This window comes from Diabrotica virgifera, chromosome 6, assembly GCF_917563875.1.
Source record: "Diabrotica virgifera virgifera chromosome 6, PGI_DIABVI_V3a".
In the NCBI taxonomy this organism is placed as follows: Eukaryota; Metazoa; Arthropoda; class Insecta; order Coleoptera; family Chrysomelidae; genus Diabrotica; species Diabrotica virgifera.
This window is the reverse complement of record NC_065448.1, coordinates 79324400-79336543: the sequence shown is the minus strand read 5'-3', so window position 1 is coordinate 79336543 and position 12144 is coordinate 79324400. Positions and strand designations below refer to the sequence as shown.

The window sequence follows — 12144 nt, the reverse complement described above, 5'->3', positions numbered from 1 at the left end:
TCGCCCATGTCCGCTCCTTAAAATCGAGAATTATCCGTGAAGCCATCGAAATAGAAAAACGCCCTATGAGCCGAAACACACGCGATGACGCTAAAAGACTGCCGGCAACATGGCGACTGCTGCTTCAGCGACTCCCCGCGCCAATCAATCCCGCTCAGGCCTCTCCCGCGCATACAGATACAGTTCCCGCGCGTACTGAGAGTATAAAAGGAGCTACACAAGTACACAGGCGAAGACATCAAGTGGAAAAACGAAGCTAAATACCTAGGAGTCATCATGGACAAAGGATTAACCTTCCAAAAACATGTAGAAGCAACAGTCCAGAAGGCCAACATAGCGAGAGCAACACTAAGAGGACTTACAGGCAGAAAAAGCAAATTAAGACTAAAAACAAGGTTAAGATTGATAAACAGCATTATACTACCGGCATTAACATACGCATCTCTCGCATGGGGACAAGTATGTAACACCCACAAAAAGAAGATTCAAGCGGTCCACAACAGCAGCTTGAGAGAAGCCGCCAGAGTCCCAAGATACGTAGCAGAAAGATTCCTGTTCAGAGAACTCCAACAAGTGAAAGTCACCGAAATTATGACAGACAAGGCAAGGGTCAAATTCACGAACTGGAGCACCACCCAAGTCACATACTGCGAGAGATGCTAAGGTATGATGAGTTCCACCGATGGAAGCACAAACGTCCGAAACAGCAAATAGTGGAATAAAGTGAACAAAAATAAAAGTGAAAAGTGATAGTAGTCAGTTCGTAGCTCGAAAACAAGTGCCGAAGACAGCGTTACACACGAAGATCCAACACCACGATCAACTTCAAGGTAAGTCAATATAGAAAATTATAGAAGGGCGCAAGCCCTTAAAAAAATATATGAAATATAAAAAAGGCGTAAGCCCCCAAAAAAATATAATAAACCAAAAAAAACACATAAAAACTCGAGCAACAAGTCATTGGGCAGAACCCAATAGGGCTCGGCACAATGACTTGGGGCCCAAGCAAGCAATTTTAGTTACCGCGGATAAGTAAGTAAGACGATAAAGGCATAGAGCGCTTCACGCTGGCCTAGTTTTTTGCATTCGATTAGGGTACCACATGGAATCTTATTACCCAGGATTCCATTGTGAAGAGCATTTGGCTACGATAGTTGTGCCCTCATCGCGCATCAGCGTGCTATGGGGGGGAAAGGGATGGCCTGGGGCATTGGAGCGAGGTGGGGTGATCCCTGTTTATACTCGGGTCAAAACACCTCGCCCCAATGAATTGTTACACCCGAATGTACTGAATGTATGAATCAAATTGCTTGCTTGCTACAGGCGAAGACAAGTCGTCATTCGACACTGAGGAGTAGGCACTGAGGAGTAGACTCAGTGCCACTTGACCGTTCTCTTAGAACAAGACGCCACTGGTACGTCACGAGTGAGGGGAGTAGGCAGATTGAGACCCCGAACTTGAACGGAAACTTCTCTTGATAATGGCTCCAAAAAGGGTGCAGAAACGTCCAGTTTTAAATTCTCAACGAGGTTCTTCCTGAGAACTTGATAATTTTCTTTTACCTTACCGCGGAAATCTTTCCGAACACACATATATATACATATATATCTATATATATATATTTAAATCTGCGCACAAATTTGCTTCCGTTCAAAAAGCAAACATATTACATCCCCCATAAACAATGATCCTAGACAAAAACTAATGAAGTATACTATTTCTATAAAAAAATTAGTAATGTATACTGTATTTTTCTTATCATTATTTTGAAAAAATAATGTATTCAAATTTTTTATTTTCAGATTATTTTGCTTCTTTTTATATTATCTGAAATGAGTCAGTTCACTTATATACATCTCGTATATACAGGGTGAGGCAAATAAAGGGCCTATTAGAAATATCTCGAGAACTAAAGGCAACAAAATCATGAAAATTGGAATAAAGGGGTTTTGAAGGATGATCTATTAAATGAAAATATTTTCATCTCTTTGCAACTTCCGGTTATACCGGAAGTTGCTTATAACTTCGTTTTTTTAAATGGGACACCCTGTATATTTTTACATTTTTGGATTCTCTTCGATGTCTCCTTCCTTAAAATATGAGGTTTTGTAATATTATACAGGGTATTTTAAAAGATAATTACGTTTTTTTATTAATTTCGTAGCAAAATTAACACCCTGTAGAATTGTAGTAGTTTGACATCTAAAACTCTACTTACGTTCAAATGATTTTTAATATACTCTACTATTGTTAAGAATCATTAGTATAGCTAAATTTTTAATTTTAGTATACAGGGTTGGTCGAAACTCGGAATGAGTATTTTCTGAGTTTTCTTAAATGGAACACCCTGTATTTTAGTATTGTAATGAAATGATATTTTATGGTACTTTTTTATTTCTTAAGCATTCCCTATACCTAACTGCTTTAATTTGTGCTTAATTGTTAATCGCACCAACAATCTTAACTAAGTAGGTATTTCGATAGCTAAACCATTATTGGTAATTTTAAGGACCAGTCTGGATTAATATGTATTTATTTCTGAAAAATTATTTGGGATTGAGTATTTTCACGGCCAACCTAATACAATTTTACGTATTTTTTGTTGCAATTAATGTTTAGCTTGAATCACCAATAACTCACAAATTAAAGCAGTTAGGTATAAGGAATGCTTAAGAAATAAAAAAGTACTATAAAATATCATTTCACTACAATACAAAAATACAGGGTGTTCCATTTAAGAAAACTCAGAAAATACTCATTCCGAGTTTCGACCAACCCTGTATACTAAAATTAAAAATTTAGCTACACTAATGATTCTTAACAATATTAGACTATATGTATTAAAAATCATTTGAACGTAAGTAGAGTTTTATATGTCAAACTACTACAATTCTACAGGGTGTGAATGTTGCTACGAAATTAATACAAAAACGTAATTATCTTTTAAAATACCCTGTATAACATTACAAAACCTCATATTTTAAGAAAGAAGACATCGAAGAGAATCCAAAAATGTAAAAATATACAGGGTGTCCCGTTTAAAAAAACGAAGTTATAAGCAACTTCCGGTATAACCGGAAGTAGCAAATGGATGAAAATATTTTCATTAAATAGATGACTCTTCAAAACACCTAAATTCAAATTTTCATGATTCTGTTGCCTTTAGTTCTCCAGATATTTCTAATAGGCTCTTTATTTGCCTCACCCTGTATATATTATATATTCGGGGTGTTTCATTGGGAAACGGAAATACTTGAATGGTGAATAGAGGTCACTAAGGCGGTTCTAGATATACCACATTTATTGCCTCACTGATTTTTATAACCGAGTTACAGGATGTTTTATCGAAAAAAAACGAGCCTGTACCGCCATTAAGAAGAACAAAAAAATACACTTTCTTCAAATAAACTTTTTTATCCGATGCCTAGATTTTGTGTCATTTTGGAACTATGTTCTAATGAAATAAAAATTTTTAGTAGTTCCAAAATGACGCAAAATCTAGACATCGGATAAAAAAGTTTATTTGAAGAAAGTGTATTTTTTTGTTCTTCTTAATGGCAGCACAGGCTCGTTTTTTTAATATTGTATTTAATTAAAGAGTAATTTCCACATATTAATATATTTTTCAAATTGGGTCTGTACCGCCATTCTTTATTATATTACGAATACGTGTGCCAAATATCTCGAAAAAATATTCAAAATTACAGCCGCAATCTTGGAACGCGTTTTGGCTACCTGTTGATCGCTACTGTATCACCTTAACGGCCGGTTTCACAAAGTAAAGTTAACGTGTGGTTAAGAGATAACCTCAAAATTACCCCAAAATATGCGTTTCAGTTTCATAATTGTTACCCTTCTGGGTATACCCATAAGGGTAACCCACTCCAACTTTTGGTTAAAAATTCTGTGAGTTAACCATACTTCGCCGTTGACCTGAAACTAAAACGCATATTCTGGGGTAACCTCTGGTTATCTCTTCTTTTAGAATAAGCCTTCTTTTAAAACTTTACATTTTAAGAAAAGTCAACATAACTCAGAATGCTCTGTACATAGGTATAGGGAAGCCTTATGAAACTTTACCTTATTTTTTGCGGACAATTTAAAAATGCAATAAAATACAGGGTGTTCCATAAGAAAAATATAACTTTGATACGACGCCATTTATTGGAACACCCTGTATATTTTAAAGTAATTTTAAAATGTAGCTTTTATCAACTTACAAACTACTAATTTAATTTTTTTTTCAAATCTTTTACCATTTCGCTGTAATCTTGCGTCCCGTTAGAGGTGACTCACCCTGTATATATAGGGTGAGGCAGATAACTGGCCTATTAGAAATATCTCGAGAACTAAAGGCAACAGAATCATGAAAATTTGAATTAAGGGGTTTTGAAGAGTCATCTATTTAATGAAAATATTTTCATCTATTTGCAACTTCCGGTTATACCGGAAGTTGCTTATAACTTCGTTTTTTAAATGGGACACCCTGTATATTTTTACATTTTTGGATTCTCCTCAATATCTTCTTTTTTAAAATATGAGGTTTTGTAATATTATACAGGGTATTTTAAAAGATATTTACGTTTTTTATTAATTTCGTGTAGCAACATTCACACCCTGTAGAATTGTAACAGTTTGACATTAAAAACTCTGCTTACGTTCAAGTGATTTTTAATATAGTCTACTATTGTTAAGAATCATTAGTATAGCTAATTTTGAAATTTTAGTATACAGGGTTGGTCGAAACTCGGAATGAATATTTTCTGAGTTTTCTTAAATGGAACACCCTGTATTTTAGTATTGTAATGAAATGATATTTCATGGTACTTTTTTATTTTATAAGTATTCCCTATACCTAATTGCTTTAATTTGTGAGTTATTGGTGATTCAAGCTAAACTTTAATTGCAACAAAAAATACGTAAAATTTTATTAGGTTGGCCGTGAAAAAATTCAATCACAAATAATTTTTCAGAAATAAATACATATTAATCCAGACTGATCCTTAAAATTACCGATAATGGTTTAGCTTTAGCTATCAAAATACCTACGTAGTTAAGATTGTTGGTGCGATTAACAATTAAGCACAAATTAAAGCAGTTAGGTATAGGGAATGCTTAAGAAATAAAAAAGTAACATAAAATATCATTTCATTACAATACTAAAATACAGGTTGTTCAATTTAAGAAAACTCAGAAAATACTCATTCCGGGTTTCGACCAACCCTGTATACTAAAATTAAAAATTTAGCTATACTAATGATTCTTAACAATATTAGACTATATGTATTAAAAATCATTTGAACGTAAGTAGAGTTTTATATGTCCAAACTACTACAATTCTACAGGGTGTGAATGTTGCTACGAAATTAATACAAAAACGTAATTATCTTTTAAAATACCCTGTATAACATTACAAAACCTCATATTTTAAGAAAGAAGACATCGAAGAGAATCCAAAAATGTAAAAATATACAGGGTGTCCCGTTTAAAAAAACGAAGTTATAAGCAACTTCCGGTATAACCGGAAGTAGCAAATGGATGAAAATATTTTCATTAAATAGATGACTCTTCAAAACACCTAAATTCAAATTTTCATGATTCTGTTGCCTTTAGTTCTCCAGATATTTCTAATAGGCTCTTTATTTGCCTCACCCTGTATATATTATATATTCGGGGTGTTTCATTGGGAAACGGAAATACTTGAATGGTGAATAGAGGTCACTAAGGCGGTTCTAGATATACCACATTTATTGCCTCACTGATTTTTATAACCGAGTTACAGGATGTTTTATCGATTTTGACCATTTCTTTCTGGACCCATAACTTTAGAACCACCCTGTATATTTTTTTGATAATTGGTACACATATGTCTCATTTACAACTCAAACCATCCAACTACTAATCACAAGAAAAATCCAGGTCCGGACTAAAAAAATTATAAAGTCATTGTGACCTTAAAACAACACCCCGTATATTGAAATTTTCAAAATCCGTTTGCATATTTAAAAAGAGCACAAAAAACTAAGTTTAATGGTTCACTTAAATTCTCGGCCAGAGAATTTAATGACGTTAATTTTGAAATTATATTGAAATTTTTAAGAACTCTTAGATAGTAAGTAAGTATTAAGGGGCTGTCCTAGTGTAAAAATACGAAATTCATATACTTTTTTTGGGAATTTCTAAAATAAAACGTACTATACCAATTGTTTTGAAAATTTGCACGAACATTGATTATAAAAAGAAGTACATGTAAAACAATCTTCATAAAAAAATATCGAAAATTAAACAATTTATGCGCCATCTACTAACATCGTGAAAATAAAAACATGGCCCCACTGCTGCAGTGATTGGGACTAACAGATATCCTGAAACATAAAGTTTCAAAGTGATTATTGAAATATAAGTTATTTCCTATACCATCAACTAGGATTTTTGAAAAATATTAAAATTTGGAAAAACGAAGAAGTGTTGAAAATTTCTTTTAAAATTAGCTAAAACATTTTCAGTTTCAAAAACCGCTAAATTGACATTTTTTATCCGATCAAAAACCCCTAGTTGATGGTATAGAAAATAACTTATATTTCAATAATAACTTTGAAATTTTTTGTTTCAGGATCTCTATTAGTCCCAATCACTGCAGCAGTGGAGCAATGTTTTTATTTTCACGGTGCCAGTAGATGGCGCATAAATCGTTTAATTTTTAATATTTTGTTATGAAAATTGTGTTATATGTACTTCTTTATCCAATAAATGATCGTGCCAATTTTCAAAACAATTGATACAGTACTTTTTATTTTAGAAATTCCCAAAAAAGTATATGAATTTCGTACTTTTACACTAGGATAGCCCCTTAAAGTTAATGAACAAATACTTATTTTAAAAATATTCCATACTTATTTACTACATTAGAACGACCCATTTACTAATCACAAGAAAATCCAGGTCCGGATTAACAAAAAAAAAACATAAAATAATTGTGACCTTGAAACAACGCCCTGTATATTGAAATTTTTAAAATTCGTTTGCACATTTGAAAAGACCACAAAAACTGAGTTTATAGGTTTATAGTTTAAGTTTTTGCGCAGAAAATTTAATGACTTTAATTTCGAAATTAAATCTATTGAATTTTTTTAGAACTCTGAGATTAAAAAGCAGGTATTAGTAACTTTTAAAAAGAAATTAATAAAGTTAATGACCAAATATTTATTTTAAAAATAATCAATACTTATTAACTACATTGGAACGACCCACATACTGATCACAACAAAAATCCCGGTCCGGATTAACAAAAAAATATAAAGTAATAGTGACCTTGAAGCACAGGCCCGGCCCTAGGGATTTTGCCGTCCTGGTCAAGGTCGGCGACCGCCGCCCCCTTGGTAGACCGAAAAACTCAAAAATTTCACCATGGTGCTTAATTTGCTGAAATTTAACGGTTGTGTCTATAATTTTTAAATAAAAGTCAACTTTATATCGTGTCTCTAGATCTAGGTCCATACTTTCATCTTCAGCCTCATAGCCAAATTGTCTTTTCACTTTTCTCTTTTTTGCTATTACTGTGCCTCCGATTTTCGGGTTCTCAATTTCTAACTTGCGTCTGTCAAATAGCCCTGGAATTTTAAATCACTTCCGAGAGACTTGATACTGAAAGCTTGATGTACTCCCATATCAATACATATCCCATACCAGTGAGTTGCTAACTACGTTGATGTGAAGTAAAATGTCATGCCATATTACCACCGAGCAAAGAAAAGTCAAATCACGGATTTGATTTGCCAAACAGCTTGCCTCATGAGCAATCATTTTATCGTTGATTTTATTGACAGTGATTTCTATAAGAGCATCGTAGATTTCTTCAATTTGGTATATCATGGGAGTAATTGCATCAATTCTACTTTCCCATCTAGTTTCGGACAAAGATTACAATGTTAGGCTAGAAATATGATTTTTTAGTATAGCCCAACGATGAATAGATGCTGAGAAAAAGTTGTAAATTTTTGTCACTAAGGAAAAGAAAGAAAATGCACAGTGTGAGGCTTTAGCAGCATCGTTCACGACTAAGTTAAGTAAATGGCTAGAACATGGGATAAAAAATGCTCTAGGATTCATTTTCAAAATTCTGTTTTGAGCTCCCAAGTTCTTCCCTTTCATGTTTGCCCCATTATCATACTCTTGTCCTCTCAAATCTTCCAAAGGTATTCCCAGTTCATTCAGTTTTTGCAAAATAACTTCTGTTAAGTCCCAAGCCAGTAGATTCCAGTACAGGCACAAATCCAAGGAAATGTTCTGCACTTTTAACACTTTGTGAACAGGTACCTAAATCGACAAAACGTGCAACAATAGTCATTTGTTCCACCCCAGAAATATAAGATGTACAATCTAAAATAATTGAGGTGGTTAGAAGTAAAAGGGTTTAAGTGCACTTTTCTAAAAATATGCTCGAAGTACAGATTCGCTTATTTAAAAATGGATTTATAACTTGGTGGTAAAAGGATTCAATCATATTTCGCCGTACAGTCGTCAGCTATCGCCATTACATTTATTTTAATGAAAACAATTGCATTTTGCATTGGTAGTAAACGGGTTTAAGTGCGCTGGAACCATTTTACAACAAAACTATTTTTATAGTATTCCTATTCTGTAAAAACAAGTAGTAGTAAACGGGTTTAAGCACGCCTGAATCATTTTACCACAAAACTATTTTTAGTATTCTGTAAAAACCTCATGTTAATGCAGGATTACTTTTGCTTTAGGAAGAATTTAAAAAGTTGTGACTGGCTGAATGGCAAAAGCCTGTGCCAAAAAAAAAACAAAAAAATGCAGGATTAATTTCAAGTAAATAAATATTATATTTGTACCGAATTTCGAAGACTAATTATGCAAAAATATTATGCAACGTGCCAGTTGTAACTACACTGTGGATAACTTCTGTAATACAAGCTGGAATGAAAATGATTAGTACTTACCTAATAGTTAAAATCAGCACTTGAACCGTTTTAACAGTAACATTTATCAATACCATGTACCGATTCAAGTACATTTTCTTAGTATTTTAGAATTTATAAAACTCAACAACTTTTAAGCTGATTATCTAAGAACTCTCAAAACTGCACTTAAACCCATTTACGTCAGACCCCCTCAATTATGCTTAAAATTTTATTTTTGATTTGGTCATGGAGGAGCTGAATAATTTCGTTTTGAATACGTTTTCCCAAGTAGTGATGCTGCTTGTTACTACCATTCGTTGTTCTGCTAATGTGCTCTTGTAAGACAGAATCAAATTTTCGAAAGAGATCAACAAGCTTTAAAAAATTACCATTGTTACGAAATTTTTTATCAGAATCGCCCCTCACTATTCTTATCCCACTATTCTTAAGCGAGGAAGAAGAAGGCGGTGTTGTCAATTTGAAGCTTGTAATTGTTATTGTTTCGCTTAGGTATTTAATTCTCGTTTTTACAGTTGCATTTTTTCCGCTCTTTCTTTTTCTGTTCCGTTGATAATATTAAGAACTAATTTATATTTCTTCAATTTCAAAAATTGGCTGTCCTCTAAAATTTACCGCCCCTAAATTTGCCGCCCTAGGCAGCCGCCCAGTTCGCCCACCCCTGGGGCCGGGCCTGTGAAGCAACACCCTGTATATTGAAATTTTTAAAGTCCGTTTAAACATTTGAAAAGAGCACAAAAGCTAAGCTTCATGGTTCGCTTCCATTTTTTTCGCAGAAATTTTAATGACTTTAATTTTGAAATTATGCCGAAATTTTTAGGAACTCTACAAAAATTTCGATATAATTTCAAAAGCAATTTCATTAAATTGTCTGTGCAAAAAATTAAAGCGAACCAATAAACTTAGGCCCGTATTTATAGTCGAGTCTCAAGACAGCGTCGATGCTCAAGACCGACCTTGAACCAACTTTGTGTTTTATAAACCGATCTCGAGACCCGACGCAGTCTTGGGAAGTGTAAAATGACAGGCGAATCTCAAGTCATCGATCGACCTTCCTCAAGACCGCGATTCTAACCTAACTTTGTTTGTTATTGTTTGAATTTTGAATATTTTTAATTCAGTTCCAACATATATTTTTTGTTTTTCTAATTACAATAAAAATGTATGAAGAAGTAAAAGCATTTTTAGAGTTTATTGATAATATTGGAGAAGAAAATCGCCCAGGAAGTATACAAAAGCGATATATTCAAGATAAAAATATAATCTAAAATACAATGGAGTATTACAATATTGAAATTCATCAGCGAATCAGCGCATTAACTTAAACAACAAAGGTTTTATGCTACTTATAGGAATATAACCAGTTTTTATAAGGAAGCCCACTTTCCAAAAATGTACAGGTACTGTAAAGACATACAATATATGTTATTCAGGCTCTTATTATGTAAATGAATTTGTAGGTACTAGAAGAGAAATTATGTATATTATTGTATTGTTCAACAACAAGGTTATCAAGTCATTCAATATTTGATCTAAGAGCATTAAGAGTGAAATTGTGAAATGGAAAGAAGTGAAATTCCAGGATTATTAATAGGAATAGATGACAGTAGTGGGTATGCATACAGACACTATCTTTTTACCCCAGTATTACAGCCAGGTATTTATTGATAATTGCTAAATAAATAGTAGATTATTTAATAGACATAAATATCTTTTTAGGTAATGATCAAGAAAATAAGATATTTTTACCATAGTACTCATGTGAGAACAAGAAATGTAGAAAAGCTATTTGGAACCTGGAAAAGAGAGTTTCCTTGTCTTCAACAAGGTCTACAAACCAAATTATATACATGTCTTGCAATAATATGTGCTACAGCAGTACCTTATAATCTAGGTAAATAATGATCTGATGGTAAATAGACATGTTAATGATGTGGAACAATCTCTAAATTTTTGGTGACATTTTTTTCAACAATGTTTTGCATGAGAATACATTATTGAATACCTACTCTTATTGTGTTTGATTTTTTTGTCGTATTATTTCTCAAAATGTCATCATGATCATTGTTCGACAACCCTTTTTGTTTGAGTTTTGGTCTCTTGAGGAATACAGCTCCATTCCAGTCTATTTAAGGATTTCTTCTTACAATTTTTTATTTTTAAAATATCAATGTCTTATTCTATTTGTTCCTTATATCTAATCTATAGTCTTTCTCTCGTTATATGTCCAGCTGACATTTGTTTGTTTATTTTGGAAAGTATTTCATATGCTTCCATCCTTCCTCTTAGAATGTGGTCCTATTTTGATGAATGTATATGGATCGTGGTATGCCCTGAATAGTTCAAAATTATATTAAATATGCTTCCATCCTTCCTCTTAGAACGTGGTCCTATTTTGATGAATGTATATGGATCGTGGTATGCCCTGTATAGTTCAAAATTATATCTTCTCTGGTCTTCATATTTTAGATGCTATTTAGCCTGATTCTAGTGCTTTATCGTTATTTCCAGTGCTTTATCAATTTATCATCATTTATTTTACCTACCTGTCTACTGCTACTCTACTATTGCACTTTCACCATATATTTTTGGAATATAAATATATAGTAACCTTCTATCTTTCTCTTGTTCAACTGGAATTTGTTTATTTATTCTGAGAATACATTATTGAATCTGTATTATGTTAAATATATTATTTTTTATTTTATTTCTTAATATGTATTTTTTATATTTTATTTTAAAATAAATGAGTATGAGTTTCCCTCTTCTTAAATAAGTATTTATTTGACAAACCTTTCCTTACCAAATATAAAATTAATTACACATCTGGACCTCGGAGGTAAACTACACTATGTCATTTCGAGCAACTGTGTTTAGCATGTGTTTGCAACAAAGTTTAGAGCACTTAGGATGTTAATAAAAATCTGATATATCCCATAATTAGTTGAAAGACAATATGACTATATTTTAATGATAATATATAACCAATGTGTATAATCCAACTAATAAAAAAACACCATGTCGACATAGTGTAGATTACCTCCGAGGTCCAGGCGTGTAAACAGCAATACTTTGATGAGCACTCTAGTAACCAGCAAAATAGCGCAAAAAATGGAAAACATATGTTGTGAAATAAAGAGATGTAAAATTATCTATAGGAACCTATAAATTTACATTACATAGTTTGTCACCTTTAGA

At 32.7% G+C, this 12144-nt stretch overlaps 1 protein-coding gene and 1 long non-coding RNA gene across 4 annotated transcripts in view; both read left to right on the top strand.

Moving 5' to 3' along the window:
* Nucleotides 1-12144, top strand: part of LOC126886455 (zinc finger MYM-type protein 1-like) — a 97187-nt gene that overhangs the window by 38993 nt on the left and 46050 nt on the right. The gene's annotated exons all lie outside the window — the stretch shown is intronic.
* LOC126886459 (uncharacterized) lies at nt 9845-11983 on the top strand. Its single transcript, XR_007698624.1, has 3 exons — nt 9845-10346; nt 10407-10603; nt 10666-11983. It is a non-coding gene; the product is annotated as an uncharacterized LOC126886459 (long non-coding RNA).